This window comes from Nycticebus coucang, chromosome 1 (assembly GCF_027406575.1).
Source record: "Nycticebus coucang isolate mNycCou1 chromosome 1, mNycCou1.pri, whole genome shotgun sequence".
NCBI lineage: Eukaryota > Metazoa > Chordata > Mammalia > Primates > Lorisidae > Nycticebus > Nycticebus coucang.
This window is the reverse complement of record NC_069780.1, coordinates 168418472-168439578: the sequence shown is the minus strand read 5'-3', so window position 1 is coordinate 168439578 and position 21107 is coordinate 168418472. Positions and strand designations below refer to the sequence as shown.

At 40.3% G+C, this 21107-nt stretch overlaps 1 protein-coding gene and 1 pseudogene across 2 annotated transcripts in view; both read right to left on the bottom strand.

The window, feature by feature from the left end:
* Positions 1-21107, bottom strand: part of ADAMTS12 (ADAM metallopeptidase with thrombospondin type 1 motif 12) — a 321601-nt gene that overhangs the window by 144774 nt on the left and 155720 nt on the right. The gene's annotated exons all lie outside the window — the stretch shown is intronic.
* LOC128593292 (uncharacterized) lies at positions 1030-1125 on the bottom strand (annotated as a pseudogene).

The window sequence follows — 21107 nt, the reverse complement described above, 5'->3', positions numbered from 1 at the left end:
AGGCTTGGGGCAGACACTGGTGAAACATCATGTAGGTATAAGGCAGGTCCCTGAGACTCCCTTCTCTGACTCTCCACCTCACTCTTGGGAGTCACCCTGCCTGCCAGAAGGAGAATGTATTTAAAATGCGGATGGCCTCAGTGACCACAAGAGGAGCAACTATCTGGGAAGTGCTAGCAGGCGTGTCTTTGGCAAGAGATAGTACCTCACAGACAGATCTGAAGCCAAACTGGGCAGGCCACCGCCACCACTGAGGACACCCAATTCCACAAGCTGGTGGTCAGAGTCTGGCTCTGATGGCAGGTTGGAATCTCACAAATACTGCACTGACCCCTTCTCAACTTTCTTCGAGGGCCCCCTTTATTTATTCAAGGGACAAGTCATCGAACGTGAAGGCTTAGTGAGTCACTGTATTAACTCAAAGAGTTATTTGTTTCTCCTTCCAGACTCCATGCTGTACTCAGCACATTTATATACCCTCATTGCCCAGCCCTTAAAGTAGAATGCCAAAAACAAACATGTTCACATGCTGAAATTGGGCAGGAAACATTCTGTGACTACGGTCCTCTCCTGCTCTAAGGAGAAAACAAGATATTCCCGTTTTAGTTCTGATGTTTCTGGGAAGTATATTAAAGAAAGTAGGATTATGGGTAATATTTTTCTTTTATCCATTTTACTGCATTTTCTTGTATTACTTTTATTATTAGAAAAATAAACCTTAAAAATATAGTGAAGAGCCTTTACTTTTTTTCTCCTTTACTACAGTTTTATAATTTTTATGGTAGGCTTTAAAAAAAATTCTTCTCCAATTTTTATATTAATGTCTATCTTTTAGAATTATCTTTTTATTTTGAGTAAAAACCCACAGAAATTTGGGGGGGTTGTAATTAATATTTAACAACATTATAATTCTAACAAATAACTTAAATATCCTCTTGAGATAAATATAATAATATTTTATGGATATTTTGGAACCCTAGTATTTAGACGACAAATAAATACTAGCCTGTATCTGTCACGAATGACTCATACTGTTTCTTTCTAATGAATTGACCATTACATTTCCAAAGTTCTAAAATGGCAAACAGACCACAGAAAGATAATTCTTTAGGCTCAGAGTGACTAAAATCTATTTTCCCCAACCATCTAAAACTATCTTCTTTAGCAACAGCGATCACATAATAACCTATATAATTATTCAAAATTATAAATCTACCCAATTTGCCTATTCATTCTTTTCCTAGCTCTCCAAAGACAGAAAAGTACACTTGAAGAAAAATATAAAACCAAGGGGAAAAAAAAAAAAGCTTTAATAAGTCTGTCATTCTTCTATGAAGGTATATTACTGATAAGGAGGTTCAAAAATAAAAGCCAGGATTGCTACTAAGGAACTACAGATATATAAAGTATAAAGGAGAGACTGTCTTCAGCCAGATAAACACATTCCTGGGGCAGTGGAAAGAGCAGGGTGGTCTGTAGAAGCAAGGGCCCATACAGCGGCCATAGGCTCCGTGCAGGGCAGGAGCCCTTGAAATGTGCTCCTCCAAACTGAGATGTGCTATCAAGTGTAAAATACACACTGGATTCAAAGATTTGGTATGAAAAAAGAATGTAAACCATCACATTCATAATGTGACATTAATTACATGTTGAAATACTAATATTCCAGACTGTTTCTTTTTCCTGTTCTTAACTTGGCCGATAGAAAGTTGAAAATTACATCTATGACTTGCACTTGCGACTCACATATTTTTACTGCAGAACACTCATTTAGATCTTCCGACACCTGGAGATTGATACAGGATCTCCTAATTATTTGCTGTTTTATCTAAAGCCGGGTTCAGAATTTCTGTAAGGAACAAGTCAGGCACAGTACTGACCACATAGCAGGGTCACAGTAAGTACTATTTTGTTTTCCTCAATCTCATTTGCAACAAAAGAGATGAAGTTTATAGATAAAAATTCCAACTCCTCGTGTTTTCAGTTAAAGCTTATTAACTTTTAATTAGGGAGAGCCACATCTCCTCACCTTCTAAAATGCCTGCCCAGTCTCCTACCTACTGGAACAAAGTGACAAGGAAGCAGTGCTCAGACAATTTTTATCAATTGTTTTTCTATTCTCTTGTTTTCAGAAAGGAGGGAGGGTAAAAGGAAAAAGAGGAGAGAGAGAAACAGAGAGATATCAGTGAGTCCTAATGTAGAGATTTATTTTAAAAAGTAATCTGGGCCAGCCTGGACCTCCATAAGAGCTGTACCGTGATGGGCAATCAGCGCCTGCCCAGACCTGCATAAGAGCTGCGCTGCCACGCGCGACCACGATCACTGCTCACCCAGACCTCCGTAAGAGCTGCACCATGACCCAAGACCTGCGATCAGTGCCTGCCCCAACCCTGGTAAGAGCTGTGCCATGACCCACAACCCGGACCAGCCCTGACTTCCATACTAGCAGCACAGCTACCCACGACCCAGCCCGCCAGACCTCTGCACACCCTGACCAGGAACTCCAGGAGCCACGCAACCCTGCATCCTCGCTCCTGTACCCTCCCTCCCTCCACAACAGCTCGTCTGGCCAGGGACTATGGTAGCGCATGCCCTCCAGAACACTCTCTGCCTCTGCGCAGAGCCCTTCTCCTGGCAAGAGACTGCTAGAGCCTTGAGCCCTCTTTGCCAAAGTCACTGGGAGCCAGGCACTCCCAAAACCATGTGCACCACTCCCCACCCTGTTGCTGAATCAGGTGTGTCACACTCCAGAGCTGCTCCCACAACCAGAACTCCCTGGCTGGGGCAGCACCAGAGGAGCTAACAGGGTCACTCCCTACAAAGATCCAGCAACAATAGAGTGATCCCACTGGGGTCTAATCTTGGAGAGACACCTCCCCAACTCTGAGAACAGCCAGAGGCAACGGTGAAAAATAATCATGAGGCGAAATCAACAGAAAAACTCTGGCAATATGAATAATCAGAGTAGATCAACTCCCCCCAGCTACAATGGGGCAGAAACAGCACAAGATCCCATGCACAAATAAATAGCTGAGATGTCAGAAATCGAATTCACAATCTGGATAGCAAATAAGATCGAATTAGAATTCCAAGCAGTAACCCAAAAGATGTCTAAAGAATTCAACAAATTCAAAGACCAAATGACCAAAGATTTTGACACATTGAGACAAGAAGTTGCAGCCCTCAAAGATCTGAGAAACACAACAGAATCCCTCAGTAACACAATGGAGCAAGCAGAAGAAAGGATTTCTGACACTGAAGACAAAGCTTTCGAACACTCCCAAACTCTCAAAGAGGAAGAGAAATGGAGGGCAAAAACAGATCACTCTCTCAGAGAGCTCTGGGATAATTTGAAGAAAACTAATATTCGTCTTATAGGGATCCCTAAAAGCAATGAAATGGCTTCACAAGGCACAGAGTCTCTTCTCTATGAGATTATGAAAAACAACTTTCCAGAAATGCCAAGAGATTCTGAAATTCAGATACCAGTTTTAGAACTCCAGCATGACTCAACCTGAATAAGACACCTCCCAGACACATCATAATCAATTTCACTAAAGTTAATATGAAGGAGAAAATTCTGAAAGCAGCCAGACAACAGAAAACCATCACCTACAAGGGCAAGAATATTAGAATAACTGCATATCTCTCTGCTGAAACCTTTCAAGCTAGAAGAGAATGGTCATTGACTTTTAATCTCCTAAAACAAAATAACTTTCAACCCAGGATCCTGTAGCCAGCTAAACTGAGTTTCATTTATGACAGAGAAATTAAATACTTTAACTACATTCACATGTTGAAGAAATTTGCCATAACTACACCAGCTCTCCAGGATATTCTCAGATCTATCCTTCATAAAGACCAGTGTAAGCCTCCACCACAAAAGTAAGCCCACCCAGAAAATTTTGATCAAATTCCAACTTCCACAGTCACAGAAGGATTAAAAATGTCCACCAGACTCTCAAAAGGCTTATCAATATTCTCAATTAATGTGAATGGTTTAAATTTTTCTCTAAAGAGGTACAAATTGGCTGACTGGATACAAAAACTCAAGCCAGATATCTGCGGCATACATTATCTCATCATACATTAAAAAACAAATATAGACTCAAGGTGAAGGGATGGTCATGTACACTCCAGGCAAATGGAAAGCAGAAAAAAGCAGGAGTTGCAATCCTATTCTCAGATGCAAAAGGCTTTAAAACAACCAAAATAAGGAAGGATAAGGATGGACACTTCATATTTGTTAAAGGTAATACTCAATATGATGAGTTTTCAATTATTAAGATTTATGTACACAACCAGAATGCACCACAATTTATAAGAGAAACTCTAACAGACATGAGCAACTTGATTTCCTCCAGTTCCATGGTAATTGTAGATTTTAACACCCCATTAGCAATGCTAGATAGATCCTCCAAAAGAAAACCTAAGCAAAGAAATTTTAGATTTAAACTTAAACACTCAACATCTGGACTTAACAGACATCTAAAGAACATTTCATCCCAACAAAACTGAATGCACATTCTTCTCATCAGCCCATGGAACATTCTCCTAAATTGGCCACACCCTAGGCTAGAAATGTAACCTCAGCCAATTTAAAAAAATAAAAAATAGAAATTATCCCTTGCATCTTCTCAGACCATCATGGAATAAAAGTTGAACTCAATAACAACAGGAATCTGCATACCCATACAAGAACATGGAAGCTAAATAACCTTATGCTGAAGGATAGAAGGGTTATAGGTAAGATTAAGAAGGAAATCACCAAATTTTTGGAACAAAACAACAATGAAGACATGAATTATCAGAACCTCTGGGATACTGCAAAGGCAGTCTCAGGAGGGAAATTTATAGCACTGCAAGCCTTCCTCAAGAAAACGGAAAGAGAATAAGTTAATAACTTAATGGGACATCTCAAGCAACTGGAGAAGGAAGAACATTCCAACCCCAAACCCAGCAGAAGAAAAGAAATAACCAAAATCAGAGCAGAATTAAATGAAATTGAAAACAAAAGAATTATGCAACAGATCAAAAAATCCAAAAGTTGGTTTTTTTAAAACATCAATAAAATAGATAAACCTTTGGCCAACCTAACCAGGAAAAAAAGAGTAAAATCTCTAATTTCATCAATCAGAAATGGTAACAATGAAATAACCGCAGACCCCTCAGAAATTCAAAAAATCCTTAACGAATACTACAAGAAACTCTACTATCAGAAATATGAAAATCTGAAAGAAATCGACCAATACCTGGAGGTACGCCACCTACCAAGACAGCCAGAATGAAGTGGAAATGTTGAACAGGCCTATATCCAGTTCTGAAACAGCATCAACTATACAAAATCTCCCTAAAAAAAAAAAGCCCAGGACCAGGTGGCTTTACGTCAGAATTCTACTAAACCTTTAAAGAAGAACTAGTACCTACATTACTAAACCTCTTCCAAAATATAGAAAAAGAATGAATACTACCCAACACATTCTACAAAGCAAACATCACCTTGATTTCTAAACTAGGGAAAGACCTATCAAGAAAAGAAAATTATACACCAATATCACTAATGAATATTGAAGCAAAAATACTCAATAAGATCCTAACAAACAGAATCCAACAACACATCAAAAAAATTATACACCACAACCAAGTGGGATTTATCCCAGGCTCTCAAGGCTGGTTCAATATACGTAAATCAATAAATGTAATTCAGCACATAAAGGAAAAAATAAAGACCATATGATTCTCTCAATTGATGCAGAAAAAGCTTTCGACAATATCCAGCATCCTTCATAATCAGAACACTTAAGAAAATTGGTATAAAAGGGACATTTCTTAAACTAATAGAGGCCATCTACAGCAAACCCACAGCCAATATCGTATTGAATGGAGTTAAATTGAAATCATTTCCACTTAGATCAGGAACCAGGCAAGGTTGCCCACTGTCTCCATTCCTCTTTAACATTGTAATGGAAGGTTTAGCCATTGCAATTAGGGAAGAAAAGGTGATCAAGGGTATCCACATAGGGTCAGAAGAGATCAAACTTTCACTCTTCGCAGATGACATGATCGTATATCTGGAAAACACTAGGGATTCTACTACAAAACTTCTAGAAGTGATCAAGGAATACAGCAATGTCTCAGGCTACAAAATCAACACCCATAAATCTGTAGCCTTTATATATACCAACAATAACCAACCCGAAAAAACAGTCAAGGACTCTATTCCTTTCACAATAGTGCCAAAGAAGATGAAATATTTGGGAGTTTATCTAACAAAGGACGTGAAAGATCTCTATAAAGAGAACTATGAAACTTTAAGAAATAGCTGAAGATGTTAACAAATGGAAAAACATACCATGCTCATGGCTGGGAAGAATCAACATTGTTAAAATGTCTATACTACCCAAATCAATATATAATTTTAATGCAATTCCTATCAAAGCTCCATTGTCATATTTTAAAGATCTTGAAAAAATAATACTTCGTTTTATATCAAATCAGAAAAAACCTCGAATAGCCAAAACATTATTCAGAAATAAAAACAAGCAGGAGGAATCATGCTACCAGACCTGAGACTGTACTATAAATTGATAGTGATCAAAACACCATCGTATTGGCACAAAAACAGAGAAGTAGATGTCTATAACAGAATAGAGAACCAAGAGATGAATCAAGCTACTTACCATTATTTGATTTTTGACAAGCCAATTAAAAACATTCAACGGGGAAAAGATTCCCTATTTAACAAATGGTGCTGGGTGAACTGGCTGGCAACCTTTAGAAGATTGAAACTGGACCCACACCTTTCACCATTAACTAAGAGATTCTCACTGGATAAAAGTTTTAAACTTAAGTCATTAAACTATAAAAATACTTGAAGAAAGTGCAGGGAAAACTCTTGAAGGAATCGGCCTGGGTGAATATTTTATGAGGAGGACTCCCCAGGCAATTGAAGCAGTATCAAAAATACATTACTGGGACCTGTTCAAATTAAAAAGCTTCTGCACAGCCAAGCACATAGTAAGCAAAGCAAGCAGACAGCCCTCAGAATGGGAGAAAATATTTGCAGGTTATACCTCTGATAAAGGTTTAATAACCAGAATCCACAGAGAACTCAAACGTATTAGCAAGAAAAGAACACGTGATCCCATCTCAGGGTGGGCAAAGGGACTTGAAGAGAAACTTCTCTAAGGAAGACATGCACGATCTACGGACACATGAAAAAAAGCTCATCATCCTTAATCATCAGAGAAATGCAAATCAAAACTACTTTGCGATATTGCCTAACCCCAGTAAGAGCAGCCCATATAACAAAATCCCAAAACCAGAGATGTTGGCATGGATGTGGAGAAAAGGGCACACTTCTACACTGCTGGTGGGAATGCACTCTAATACGCTCCTTTTGGAAGGATATTTGGAGAATACTTAGAGACCTAAAAATAGACCTGCCATTCGATCCTATAATTCCTTTACTGTGTATATACCCGGAAGACCAAAAGTCACAATATAACAAAGACATCTGTACCAGAATGTTTATTGCAGCCCAATTCCTAATTGCCAAATCATGGAAGAAGCCGAAGTGCCCATCAACCCACGAATGGACTAGCAAATTGTGGTACATGTATACCATGGAATATTATGCAGCCTTAAAGAAAGATGGAGACTTTATCTCTTTCATGTTTACATGGATGGAGCTGGAACATATTCTTCTTAGCAAAATATCTCAAGAATGGAAGAAAAAGTATCCAATGTACTCAGCCCTACTATGAAGCCAATTTATAGCTTTCATATGAAGGCTATAACCCAACTCTAGCACAAGACTATGGGGAAAGGGCCAGGGAGGGAAAGGGAGGGAAGAAGTTAGGGTGGAGGGAGGGTAATGGGTGGGGTCACACCTATGGTGCATCTTAGAAGGGGGACAGGCGAAACCTACTAAAGGCAGAATACAAATGTCTACATACAATAACTAAGAAAATGCCATGAAGGCTATGTTGAACAGTTTGATGAGAATATTTCAGATTGTATATGAAACCAGCACATTGTACCCCTTGATTTCACTAATATACACAGCTATGATCTAACAATTAAGAAAAAAAAAAGAATGCAGTATATAAACCCAGACTTCCCAACTCGTCTGTTCTATGTATCTGGGTCCTTTTCCCCAACTGAAAAGATACCTGTGCATTAATGACTTTCATTGTCCAGAGCACAGACTTTTCAGTGGTGGTGTTGAGTTTCAAATAACAGAATGGTGAACAACACTAAAATTAAAACTCTGGAAAGGTCATGAGATAAAGAGCTGATCACACCAAAATTATCCTAAGGAATGGAGCTCTGCTGCCAATGAGAACAAGCTCTGTAGGCACCAGAAAAACGAAACTATAACACAATTCGCCACTGGTTAAGTGAATACCAAGGGGTAGGCTCTTCTGGGTATCAGAATATAATAATCTACTTGAAGCAGGGACATCTTAGTGGCTTAACCATGCCTCCATTTTCTAATCCCAAATTGCCAAGTCTTCCTCCCACCCTCTCCCTTTGAAACAATTATTTTTTAGCATATTAATAACAATTATGTTTATTATTACAAATCCATGAGTGTGGCTTTCAACAGCACTTGAAACATCAGTTTTCCAGTGCTTCTTATTTGACACACATCACTGCAAAGCCATTATAAATCCCTGAGGAGGTATTTGGTTAAAGAAGAAACAATAAATCATACTGCCCATACGAATCAACTCTTGTTATTAGACAGAAGTGAAACAATTATTTATGAAGCATCTACTATGAGCTAGTCACTGTACTAGAGACCAAGAAGACAGCAGTAAGCAAAAATGACATGAGCCTGTCCTCAGGAGCTTAGAATCGAATGGTGGAAACCCGCCACAAATAAGTAAGTGAAACAGTCAAACTGATCACAAATTACAGGTTAGATTATGCATCATGGAAGACACAACAGGCTGCTTAGATAAATAGCGGTGTAGGGGAAGAACACATTTTGAGATAGGGAGATCAGGAAACATCACTTTAGAGAATTGCCATTTAAGCTGAGACCTTGATGATGAGAAACCCATGTGCAACACACAGAAAGACTATTCCAGATGTGGGAAAGAGCAAGCATGGAAGTTCTGTGGCAGGAAACAACCTGATAGGTTCCAAAATCCATCAGAAAGGAAATTGGGTAGGACGTGGTGAACGTGGGACAAGTGGCCTTAGAGACTACTTCCTACTGATAGGCAGGGCCAGATGAGACATGGCCTTGAGAACGACAGGAAGGTGAGCACATTGGAGATGCCCTGTCATTTCAGCCTCTTTGCTTTTACACTGACGATTCCAATAACAACTTCCATCTTCAACATCTTCAAATACCAGGTCCTGCCCCCAGACCAGCTTTATCACCAGCTCAGGACCTGCACAATGTCCTTCACACCCAGATCATAGCCTTGAGAGTGACTGACTGACTACCCCACCCCCCAGTTTACTCCCAAACCTTGCACCTTCAACCTTTCAGGACACCCTACACACACACAAACACCCCATCCAAATGAACCTGGTGCTTTCCAAGGTACTTTGCTACTGATTCCTCCCAAAGGTGGCAACCTTTGGTGACCTGGCCCAGTTGCTACATAACATATAATTTTTACAGCTGACTTGGTGTCTTTGCTTCCTTTTCAGTTAGTACTTTGAAATATTTTGGATCCACAAATGGGTCAGGAAATTCTAAATTAAAGCCCCAGCCAGGCTGCAGCTGGCCTAGCCGGGTCACATATCCAGGGGTCAGAGCAGCACAAACAGAGTTTGGCGCCCTTTCAAATGCACCACACACTCCAGGCAGCACCTTCCACAGTCACCCTCTTAAAGAACGGAATTATGTCAACAAATCCACAAAAATATCCTTCTAGAAGATAAATGCATGATTAACGTCAACAAATGAGCATGATCACTGTCCCCTCACCATCTTCTAGTCTCTGAAATGTTGACAGAGTTAGAATTGTCATATTTATTATTTTTCAAGCTCAGAGGTACAATTACTTCTTAGAGAGAATATGATGGATCCCGAAGAAGGGGAGTGACCCTGAGGACATGTGCAGAATGAGACCACTATCTTCATCTTAGTTTTGGTTTATCATGAATCTTCAGATACCCACTCTGCCTCTTAAACTTTTATTTGTAATGTTAAAAGTTTGTATTTCCTTTTACTCTCTGGCGTGGATGTGGAGAGAAGGGAACACTTTTACACTGCTGGTGGGACTGCAAACTAGTACAACCTTTCTGGAAGGAAGTATGGAGAAACCTCAAAGCACTCAAGCTAGACCTCCCATTCGATCCTGCAATCCCATTACTGGGCATCTACCCAGAAGGAAAGAAATCCTTTTATCATAAGGACACTTGTACTAGACTGTTTATTGCAGCTCAATTTACAATCACCAAAATGTGGAAACAGCCTAAATGCCCACCAACCCAGGAATGGATTAACAAGCTGTGATATATGTATACCATGGAATACTATTCAGCCATTAAAAAAAATGGAGACTTTACATCCTTCGTATTAACCTGGATGGACGTGGAAGACATTATCCTTAGTAAAGCATCACAAGAATGGAGAAGCATGAATCCTATGTACTCAATTTTGATATGAGGACAATTAATGACAATTATGGTTATGGGGGGGAACAGAAAGAGGGAAGGAGGGAGGTGGGTGGGGCCTTGGTGTGTGTCACACTTTATGGGGGCAAGACATGATTGCAAGAGGGACTTTACTTAACAATTGCAATCAGTGTAACTGGCTTATTGTACCCTCAATGAATCCCCAACAATAAAAAAAAAAAAAAAGTTTGTATTTCCGTATCTTCTGTGGGTGTGAATGATATTTAGATACAGTTTCAAAGCCAGATTAGTACTGTTTCTTAATAATCCCTCAGCGACTTTGGATAACTTAGTTGACTGCTCTGCTTCAGTTTCTTCATCTGTAAAATGGGACAATATCAGAATTTATCTTATGAAATTCTTATAAGGATTGACTGAGTTGATGCACAAACCACATATAATAGTAATTGGCATACTATAAATCATAAATGTTATTTATTACTATTCATTGATCCAACAAATAAAAACTGGGTAGAAGATTTCTTTTAAAAGCCCTCACTGTCAATTCATAGCAAAGAGAGCATCAAGATTTTGCATGATGGCAGAAGGTCCCAACATTTCCCTCAAAAGCACCTACTATCCCTGAGAGGTAAAAAGTTTTCAAATGCTCTTCAAAGGTAGATTTCATATATAGGTGAGTGATAAAAGCATGAGCATGGGGAAGAAATGCAGAGGGAGGAGGAGAAGCAGGTAAGAAGGAAATCATAAAACCCTCATCTCTGCAATAGATTCAGCTCTCACAGGGCTGGTGAACTTGCAGCAGTAATCTGCATGGATTCACCTGAGTGTGAGTGTGAGCAAAGCAATTACTGTAAGCGTTAGGGGTGACAGAAGTGGGGAAGAAGGTTGGCAAGGCTTGACAAGGTAAAGCATGGAGACAAGGCCAAGTCCAAGATCACTGGCATAGCTGAGAAGCTGCGATTATCTACATTATAATCTGACATACACTAACTAGTTGGCATCTCAACTCACACCTCACACCTCTTCAGCCTCCTGAGCACCTCTTGTACAAAGAAGTGGAGCCAGTTGAGGTAAGTTCATAAAATATTCTCCTATTGGGACCTTGGCTTACTTGACCCAACATCTGGTTCAGGGATCTGCGAAGTTGCCAGTGAAACAGTGACTGGGTCACAGCCTGGACCTAACGGGCAGTTTGTTCACCTCATGGCAGCACATGGAATTTGGCGAGACTCTGGATAGCTTGGCCACATTTTAAAATGAATTTGAGACTTGGTAGGATTTGCATTTTGATTTTAACAAATATTAGCCAAGTACTCCAAATTCCACACTGAATATGTAACTGTGAAAGGCCCGTAATCTGAGGCATTAAGATATTTCAGAAACTAAGGAGACATTTTCCTATCACAATTTTTCACATTATGAATCAAATGTCTTCTAAGACAAAGGGAACAATCAGTATTATCAAAAGCGCCAATCAGGGAGCTATACTTACACTCCTCAGCACACATTGTTTTATCAAGATTTACTGTATGTAGGTGTGTCCAGTCAGCAACAGCAGTGGGTGCTATTAGCTCATTGCTGAGGAAATCAAGTTCTAGGAAGCAAAAACAGGACTGAGTAAACCACCAACATACAAACTAATGCCCTTATTAGTTCTCAAAAGTTTTAACAACAGCTTTTGAAAATACAAATTTCAAGCTAGACCAACTTTTGTTGATGGTTTTAAAGCATTTTTGATATTCAAAAGTGTAAGACATCATGAACAGAAATTTGGAAATGTACCCACAATGGGAGTATAATTTACACATGTTGCCTGGTCTATCTCACAAAATGATTAATATGTTCCCGCATATAGATACTAAGACTAGATAAAACAAGAAAAAAAGAAACACAAAGAGAAGTAAAATAAACACAAAATAAGAGACTAATACAAAAGAGGTTCCATTTTATGCTATCCATTGTGTCCATCAAAAAAAGCGAGAAACTGAGGCTCCTGCAGGTAATATTTTTAAACAGATAAGACCAATTTTGCAGCCATGCCTTGCCACGTTCTGTCAGCACTATTATGGCTATTTTGTCGGGCAGAAAGGTTCAGTCCTTTCAAGTAAACCACCTCTTTTTGTACTTAAATGTGATCCAGTCTGATGAAGAGAACTCAGAGTAGACTTTACAACTCCCTTTTCCAACGGAATGGTTGAGTGTCTTGAAGAAGCAGCAGCAATGAACACATAATAACTGTCCAGGGCCAGATCCCGTTAGAGGTTCTTTACACTCGCTCATTTAACACACAAAGTAACTCTGTGTGGAAGTACCATCGTTACCCCCATTTTACAGATGAGGGAAATTACTTACTGGATACCACACAGATGCTAGGTGGCAGAGCAGAGATTTAACACAGGCAATTTGTTGCTTCACCATGGCACTGTATGTCTCTTAAGTAAATACTCTCTTCCCCTACCAACCACCCTGCACCAAGAACGAGGTCTTGATCATCATAAAATGGCCCTAATCTTGATACCTTTCTTGTTTATACAAACCTTCTTCAACTTACATGATTGTTTATTCCAGAAGTTATTGTAAAATTAAAATTATAATAACCCCAAATCCATAAATGACACACAACAGGATATGTATGCTATCCTATAATTTTCCACCTAAATGAGATAGAAAAAACAGAACAAACAGATGCAAAGAATTCACAATAATAAGAAAAGAAAATGACACTGGCAGTGAAAGTCATTTTGTCATAGTTTTGGTCCACATTAAGACCTCATTTCCAGTATTTGTCTCAATTGTGATTTCTTGTGATGCAAAAGTTTTCCACAATTTAAAAATTTAAATTATGCTGCTCATAAATCAGGGTGAATTTTCCTAGGTGAATTGTGTGGTTGATAGTGTGGTATCTGGGATATATCTGTGATAATATTGATAAATAATAAGCAAAAGTACAATATATTCTCTACCATGAACCACAGACTCCCAGATTATAACAAAAGAGGGGGCAATAAAGACAATAAATCTAGCTCCATAAAGATGTATTAGATTTTATATGAGAAGATACAAGGCAAATGTCCTTTGTCCAGATCACATGGCTTCTGAGAAAGAATTTAGAAAAGCACAGTAAAGGATCGTTGGTACTTAATACTAGAACTAGAGGCATGCCCGCGTGTAAATGACATACTTTCTGGAGGCCTCCCTTACTCTCTCCTCTCATAAAGTGATGGGGAAAGAGCCATTGTATGCGACACAGTGCATTTCCTACTAACAGGCACCTGAAAATATTGGGAGCACCTGAGTTATGGTTGGCTTGATGGCTGGAGATTGAATCAGTTGGCAAAATACTTATTCTATCTTTTTTTCTTTTGCAGTTTTTGGCAGGGGCTGGTTTTGAACCCACCACCTCTGGCATATGGGGTCGGCGCCTTACTCCTTTGAGCCACAGGCACCACCCAATCCTTATTCTATTTTACACTTGTGGTATACTAAATGTTGTGTAAGCATCAAGGAGGATTAAAGCCTCTGCTGAATCTGCTTAAAGCCCCTCTCTATTACATGCCAAGCAACACACAGAGGATTGTACATGCCTTATGGCCTTTCTTCTTCATCTTGGCACTGTGAGATGGGTGTAATCATGTTCATTTTGTCACCAAAGAAACTGGATTTCTGAGAGCTTCGCCATCCACCTAGGTTTTAATCCTTAGGTAGGAAGGTAATTGGTGGATGGTGTAAATAGATAAGCTGAAAACATATGTCAAATATACCCCACCCAGGAGAAAAAGATGTTGAAGAAATGCAGAGTGCAGTTGTGAAGGGGGAGGGCTCTGAGGGGAAGCCAGAAGAACTCTGTGTTTTGTGAGAGTTTTCAGAAGAGGGGATGAGAAGGACAGGCACTCTCAAATGCTCAGGGTTGAAAAGTGATGCAACTCTTTTGGACCCCAAATAGTCAACACCTGTAAAATGTTTGCATGCACTTACCCTTTGACCTAGCAATTCCATTTCTAGACATTTAGCTAAAAAACAGGCATGTGTGACTAACTTGATCTTCTGACCAGAAAACAAGATAGGCAGGTGGCTTAGCTGTCCAGTGAGTTTTCTTGAATATAGTGATTTTTATAGCACAATCAGCTTCCAAGAAACTTAAAGGGATTCATCCTGCAAAATGACATTTAAAACCCCTAAGCCTAATATTTTACCCATAGGACAAACTTTTCTCAATTCTTAGCTACTGATGTTTGTCATCTTTACTTGCTAGAACTTAAGTTTATGAGCTTTAAGGCAACAGGGAGAGAAGCCAATCTTACCAGTTCTCTCAAAAGTGGAGAAGTTACTATTACAGATGGACACTTTTTTATTGTTTGGGGTTCATTGAGGGTACAAAGAATTAGGTTACAATATTTTCATTTGTTAGGTAGAGTCTCTCTAATAATTGTGTCCTGCCCCAAGACATGTGCCATATACCCTAACATTGTGCCCATCAAGTAGAGCACACCCACCCTTCACCCCCTCCCCATCCTTTATCCCCCTGCCCCCACCTTGAATTGATCTGAGTTTTTCCCTTATGAGAGTAAGTATTAGATCATCTACTGGCACTATATTTTAAAAAAAGAAATCATCTGCCTATAATTAAATAAAAAGAAAAAATTATTTTAAAAATTGTTGAAAGATGGAAGCCAAGGGGAAATACTTGCCAGGGGTGGGGGTAAGGGTGAGGAAAAGAATTCAAAGCCCTCGTGTATGTCTACTTTAAATATCTAAGTGTTATTTGTTGGTTGATTTGTGTGGTGACCTTATCCATCTGTATCTGCAATCTCAATTCCAGTATCTTTATTACAGACATCTGCCAAACATTCCACAAGAAAATATGCTGCTTATAAAAACATCCAAACAAACATCCATGATGGAAGTAATCCAAAGACTTCTAAAGTTGTGAACAATTCTCACTCAGTTGGACAATGGGGTTGAGATGAATTTATTGGTGAGAAGAATAGACATTTTTGAATAGAAATTTTTCAGTAGAATATTGATAGCTTCCATTTTCCCACCACCAGCAGAAAAAAAAATGATTGCTAATTCCAAAAACTGGCTTTATTTTCCAACTCCATTATGTATTTTTTTCTGGATTCAGGAAAAAACAATTGCAAGTTCATTCTAAGTTCAGCCATAAGTAAGTCACATATATTCAATTCTGTGATGGCAACTGTCAATAACAGATGCTGAATAGAATTCTTCATAGTCATAGGAAAACCAGAATCAAGAATCTGATCTGTGTTTATATCAATAAGGATGTTCTGGCTCAAGGCAAAAGAATGAGAGAAATTTCTTCAGCCCCAGACAGAGAGCAGCTGAGGTGAGCACCAATAGCCTTAGTTCTGCTTTGAAAATGTTAAGCCATCTATTTGAAGGGGGATTGAATGCTCCCCTATGTCGTCGTGTGCTTTTTCCATGTACAATCTGTCATCCTGGCACAAGAATCAAAGGACCAAAAGTTGAATGAAGAGTAGCTGGAACCCCAGACACTGCTGGTGAGAGTGGAAATCAGCACAACCATTTTTCAAAGCTGGTAGTTTCAATTAAAGCTGAACATATATACCTACAATACCTACTATACAGTCCCCAATTCCACTCCTAGGGCTGTGTGTGTACATGAGTGTGTGCTCTAAAAAAGTGTGCATTTGTTCACCAAAAGACATGTTGTCATGTAGGTCAAATGGAAACTATCTAATGGTCATTAATAGTAGAATAGAAAATTAGATTGTGAAATATTCACATGATGGAATTCTGTATAGCAAGGAAAGATCTGCGACTGTATCCAACATTACGGATGAATCTCACCAGTGCAATGTGAAAGGGGAAAAGCTAGGCACAAAAAAGTGCGGAGTGAATTACTCCACTCATTTGAAGTACCACAAAGCCAAGCCAAGCTCTTGTGTTAGAAGCCAGGCAGTGCTTAGGTCTGGGGAGGGGAATGACTAAGGGGGCAGGGGCATGGGGGGCTCTTCTGGGGGGCTAGCCATGCTCTGCTTCTTGTTCTAGGTGTTAGTGTATGAGTGTGTTCAGCCTGGGAACGTTTACAGGCTACATCTAGGATGCAGTAAGTTTTTTAAATTGAATGAAGTAAAAAAAAAAAAAAAAAAACCCCACAGAACTCTATATAACTCCACATCAATCAAGTGGGATAGATGTTCAGATCAGGAGATGAGACACACCTTTGCACTTCCCTTCTCCATGGTGCCAATGTGGCCATATGGTCTCCCAATATAAGAAATTCCTTTTCCCTAAATCTGGATTATCATCTTCAAAATTCTAAGAGTTCATATTTTAAATAAGACTTCATACCCAGCAGTGCCTACAACGTGGCCAGGAGAGAAGATATTTCTGAGATGACAGAGCAAACACTCACCCCAAACCATTGCCCAGGCCAGAGTAAACATTTGAATCCTGTATCCTGAATTAGAGTCGGATTTATCTCAGCTTTCTTGGGTCTCTTTCACAGCCTCTCCCTTAGCCACCTGCTTCTTCGTTTGTTGAAAACAAACAAAAGAAGAAAGCTTTGCTGAGAGAGAAACTCAGCAGCTCAACCTGACATCTTACATAAATTAGACTGGCTTTCTTTCAATGGTCTTCTGAGCCTCCAAAGGGCTAATGCCAAACACCGTGTCTGCTCACAGTGATCTGGGGCTGAGATTTCCTTATATAAGCAAGCAGAGGGATCAGTATGTGAAGACTTTTCTTCTCACTGTGATGGCAGTGGGCCAAGATCTCGCCCTCATCCTGGCTTTTATAAAACTTTCCTTTATAACTTGAGATAAAAGGACTCCTCTGGCTGCAAGTTTTCTCTTGGAAAGAGAATGAAACGGCAATGTGACTAACATTGCAACCACATTTCCATCAAACTCAGATAATATATTTTTATATTTGAACCTAAGGAAACACTATTATAAGCAAAAGCACATGAGGGCTTCCATTAATCATTGTTATTGGAATAAAGCAATGCAGTGATTTAAATCTTTCCAATGGACAAACAGTGAAGCCGTTATTACTATCGACACTTTTCTGTGTTATTTGTGAATTTAATAGCAATAGTAATGACGGTAGTTATATTAATGTTGCCATTGTTCTAAGTGATTTTCCACATGTTAACTCACTTTACTGCTCAGAATCACCCTATCAGGTAAACACTATTTATATGCCCATGTTACAGATGAATGTGAGGCACAGAGAGATTAGGGAATCTGTCTAAAGACCCAGAGTTGATTAAGGGTGGAGCTGGGATGTGAACCTATGCAGCCTTAATGACTGTCCTAAGAGCAATCTTCTTAATTCTTTTTTAGACCAATAATAGAACGAGATTGATTCCTTGAAGCACAGTTGAGCTCTACAGATATCAGAGTTGTCATTAGTTGGAAGGGTAAAAAATTATTCGGGGACAATTATTCTACCAACAAGCCAAAGGAGTAGAGCGGAATTCAACAAGAGTAATTCTCCAGGCAGGTGATGGAGGGTTCACTAGCAAGGCAATGTTTATGCCACAATCCAAAGTCAGGAAGGGGTCCAGACAGTGACCACTGGCATCTGACTAAAAGGGAACAGCAAACAGGATTCCACTGAGCCAGGCAGGCTGCGACTGACAGTGTTACCCTAAGCAAGTTGCTTCTCCTCTCTGGACTTCAGCATTCTCTCTTCTAAACAGTGATTTTTATACAATTCTGGATTTAAAAAAAAAAATTTATAAACATAAAGACCTTTTCTAAATGACATCTGATGTAAAGGCCCAAAACAGAAAATGTGGGGATGCTCCAGATGAGAAGGAAGTCGGGATGAAGTTGGAATCCCTCCCCTTCATCACTGAGAACTGAAGCCAACTTAAATCCCCTGATTTTTTTATGCTAAATAATACTGGAAACAGATCTATTTTTCTGCCCATTTCTCAAACAATTCTGAGACCAAGCAGGAATATATAGCTATGTGTTCTGGACACTCCTGTTACAGAAGGGAAAGGCTGAGCCCCTTGTAAACAGCGCAGTCTACAAGGCTAAGAGCTTGCTTGTCAGGACCCACTTCAAGACTCTTGGCTCAGGTAAGTGTAGGTCACATGGGCCAAACAACAGAATCAGGAGTTGGGAGCTGGGCACAGATGGCCAAGAATCTTGCCAATCCAGACCTAGGACACCAAAAAATTTTCCCAATCCCAACCATTTCCTCCCTTACCCCTTACAAGATCTGCCCTGAAATCAACCAGTCCAGGCCCTAAAACCCTGTAAACACCTTCCCAACCCAAGTCCCCATTACATGGTACTACCAAGGCTCTCTTGCTACCAATTTCTCCTTCCTGCAGCACTTCTCCTCACCTTACCGCCCTTGGTCAACAGATGTTTCTGACAGTCTTTGGACTTGACAATCAGCACCCTAAAATAGCTCCCAATGTGGTTCAGAAGAAACACTGATTTCTCAAAAACCACCAAGCTGGATGATGCTGAAGTCCCACTAGCTTTAACATTCTACTTTATGTCCAATCCCAATTTCTTCCCAGGGTGTCTTTTGGGTTTCCTATCTCTCTAGAAACTCTCTTTTTCTCTGATAGCTTATGGTCAAACATTAACAGAAGGCATTTGATATAAGAGCCAGCCCTTCCCTCCCCGCCTCATCATTTCAGCCAGCACTGAAGAGTGAGATTTTTCAGTACCCAGAATTGTTCCCACTTATAATACTAAACACTGTTGCCATCCCAGAGCTTAGAAACTCTCTGGGATATTTAAAGCTATGTGTGTAAATTTGCCAAGCTAAGGAGGGAGGAAAGGGGACTGAGAAAACAAAGAAGCATCTAAAAGTAGATCACATGGGCCAAACAGCAGAATCAGGAGTTGGGAGATGGGCACAGTTTGAAGTCCCCAAGGACACAGCCCACAGCTGCCGCAGTGTGTGGCCATCCTCATTTTGTGAAGTCTGCGGGGTCATCGCTACAACTCACCTCAAAGGTGCCATAAGAATAGCTCTCAAAGTAGGCTCCCAGGACCAGCAGCATCAGCATTCCTGGGAATTTGTTAGAAATATGCATTCTTAGATTCTACATAAGACCTAGTGAACTAGAAACTGAAACAGGAACACCACCCAACAGTCTGTTTTAACAAGCTCTCCAGGGAATTCTGATGTACACACAAGATCAAGAACCATTGCTTTCTTAGAAAATACATCCCTAACTCTTTTACTTTACAACTGAGTAAACACATCAGAAGCCCAGAGAGGCTGAGTCACTTGTCCTGGACCACACAGCTCATTAGTGCCAGGGCCAGGAAGAAAAACTAGTTCTCCCATGTCTTGTGCTAGGTCACCTTCTGTTACATGGTGTAAGCAGTGGCCAAAAAGACTTGTGTGTACAGCTGTCACCGGAAAACATCCATGTGGGCCTTAAAGGCAACAATCTGCTTGGAAGGGGAAGTGCCCAGGGGACTAGTCTTGGACAGCACACTAATTTTCCTCGTATTATAGGTTCATTTGAGGAGACCTGGAAAAGCGGGATTCTAAAGAAATCAAGTGGCTGACCTTCACTTTTCTGGTCAGTTGAATCACCACCAAACCCCACCAATCTGTCTTTAGTATTGTTAAAAAAATAAAACAAACTTGAGACAAGTTACATTTAGCAGAGTTTCACTGTGGGGCGGGGGGGAAGGATGTGCAAGATGGGTAGCCTCCCACCCCCAGAGAGATGCAGGGAGATTCCAGGCCACCACATGGTCAGAAAAAAAGTAAGTACAGAAAGCAGAAGGGAGTACTCAAACAGCTGGATTGGTTACAGCGGGGCGTTTGCTTCCTCTAAGCAGGGTTGGAACAGCTTGGCCACCTACGATTGGATGAAGCGTGTCTGCTGAGAGCCGCTGAGACTCACTCTCAAGTCAGGTTCTCAGTTGTTTACATATTAATGTGGGTGCGGTTCACACATAAAAACTCAACAATGTGAGTATGAAGGCCTTCTCAGGCCAAAGTGAATTTAACAGTGCTGTAATAAGATGCAGCCTCTACATTTGTCTGCTGCCCTACAGTTTATGAAATGTCTTCCCTCTCTGAAGCCACATGAATTCACCCTGTTGGAAGGCCCAGTCCAGAAATCTGCCTGTCAAGATGAGGCATTTTCTTGGCTGGGACTTTGGAAAGCTGCTGTTTATCACCCGGCTCCAGAGGAAGCTCCTGGGCTAATCAGATCTCTGACCAGGTCAGCTTCCACCTCCGGAGGGCGCTCACGGGAGTCCCCTCTCCTCTGCCTTCCCTGAAGGGTTGCAGGAGTTTCCACCCCACACTGCTGCCCACCAGGGAGCAGAGCTGCCAGGCTGGAAAGTGCCGTGCGAGATGAATTGGGGCTGCGCTGGTCCTTTGTATCAGGATCCGGGTCAGGCCTTCCCACCGATGTCTGGCCTGGGTGACAGATGAATACATGTCCCTGCATTTCCGGATGAATTCTCAGTTATCCAAGAAAGGGTGGGTCAGGCTTTTGATGCTTCTTTCCCCTT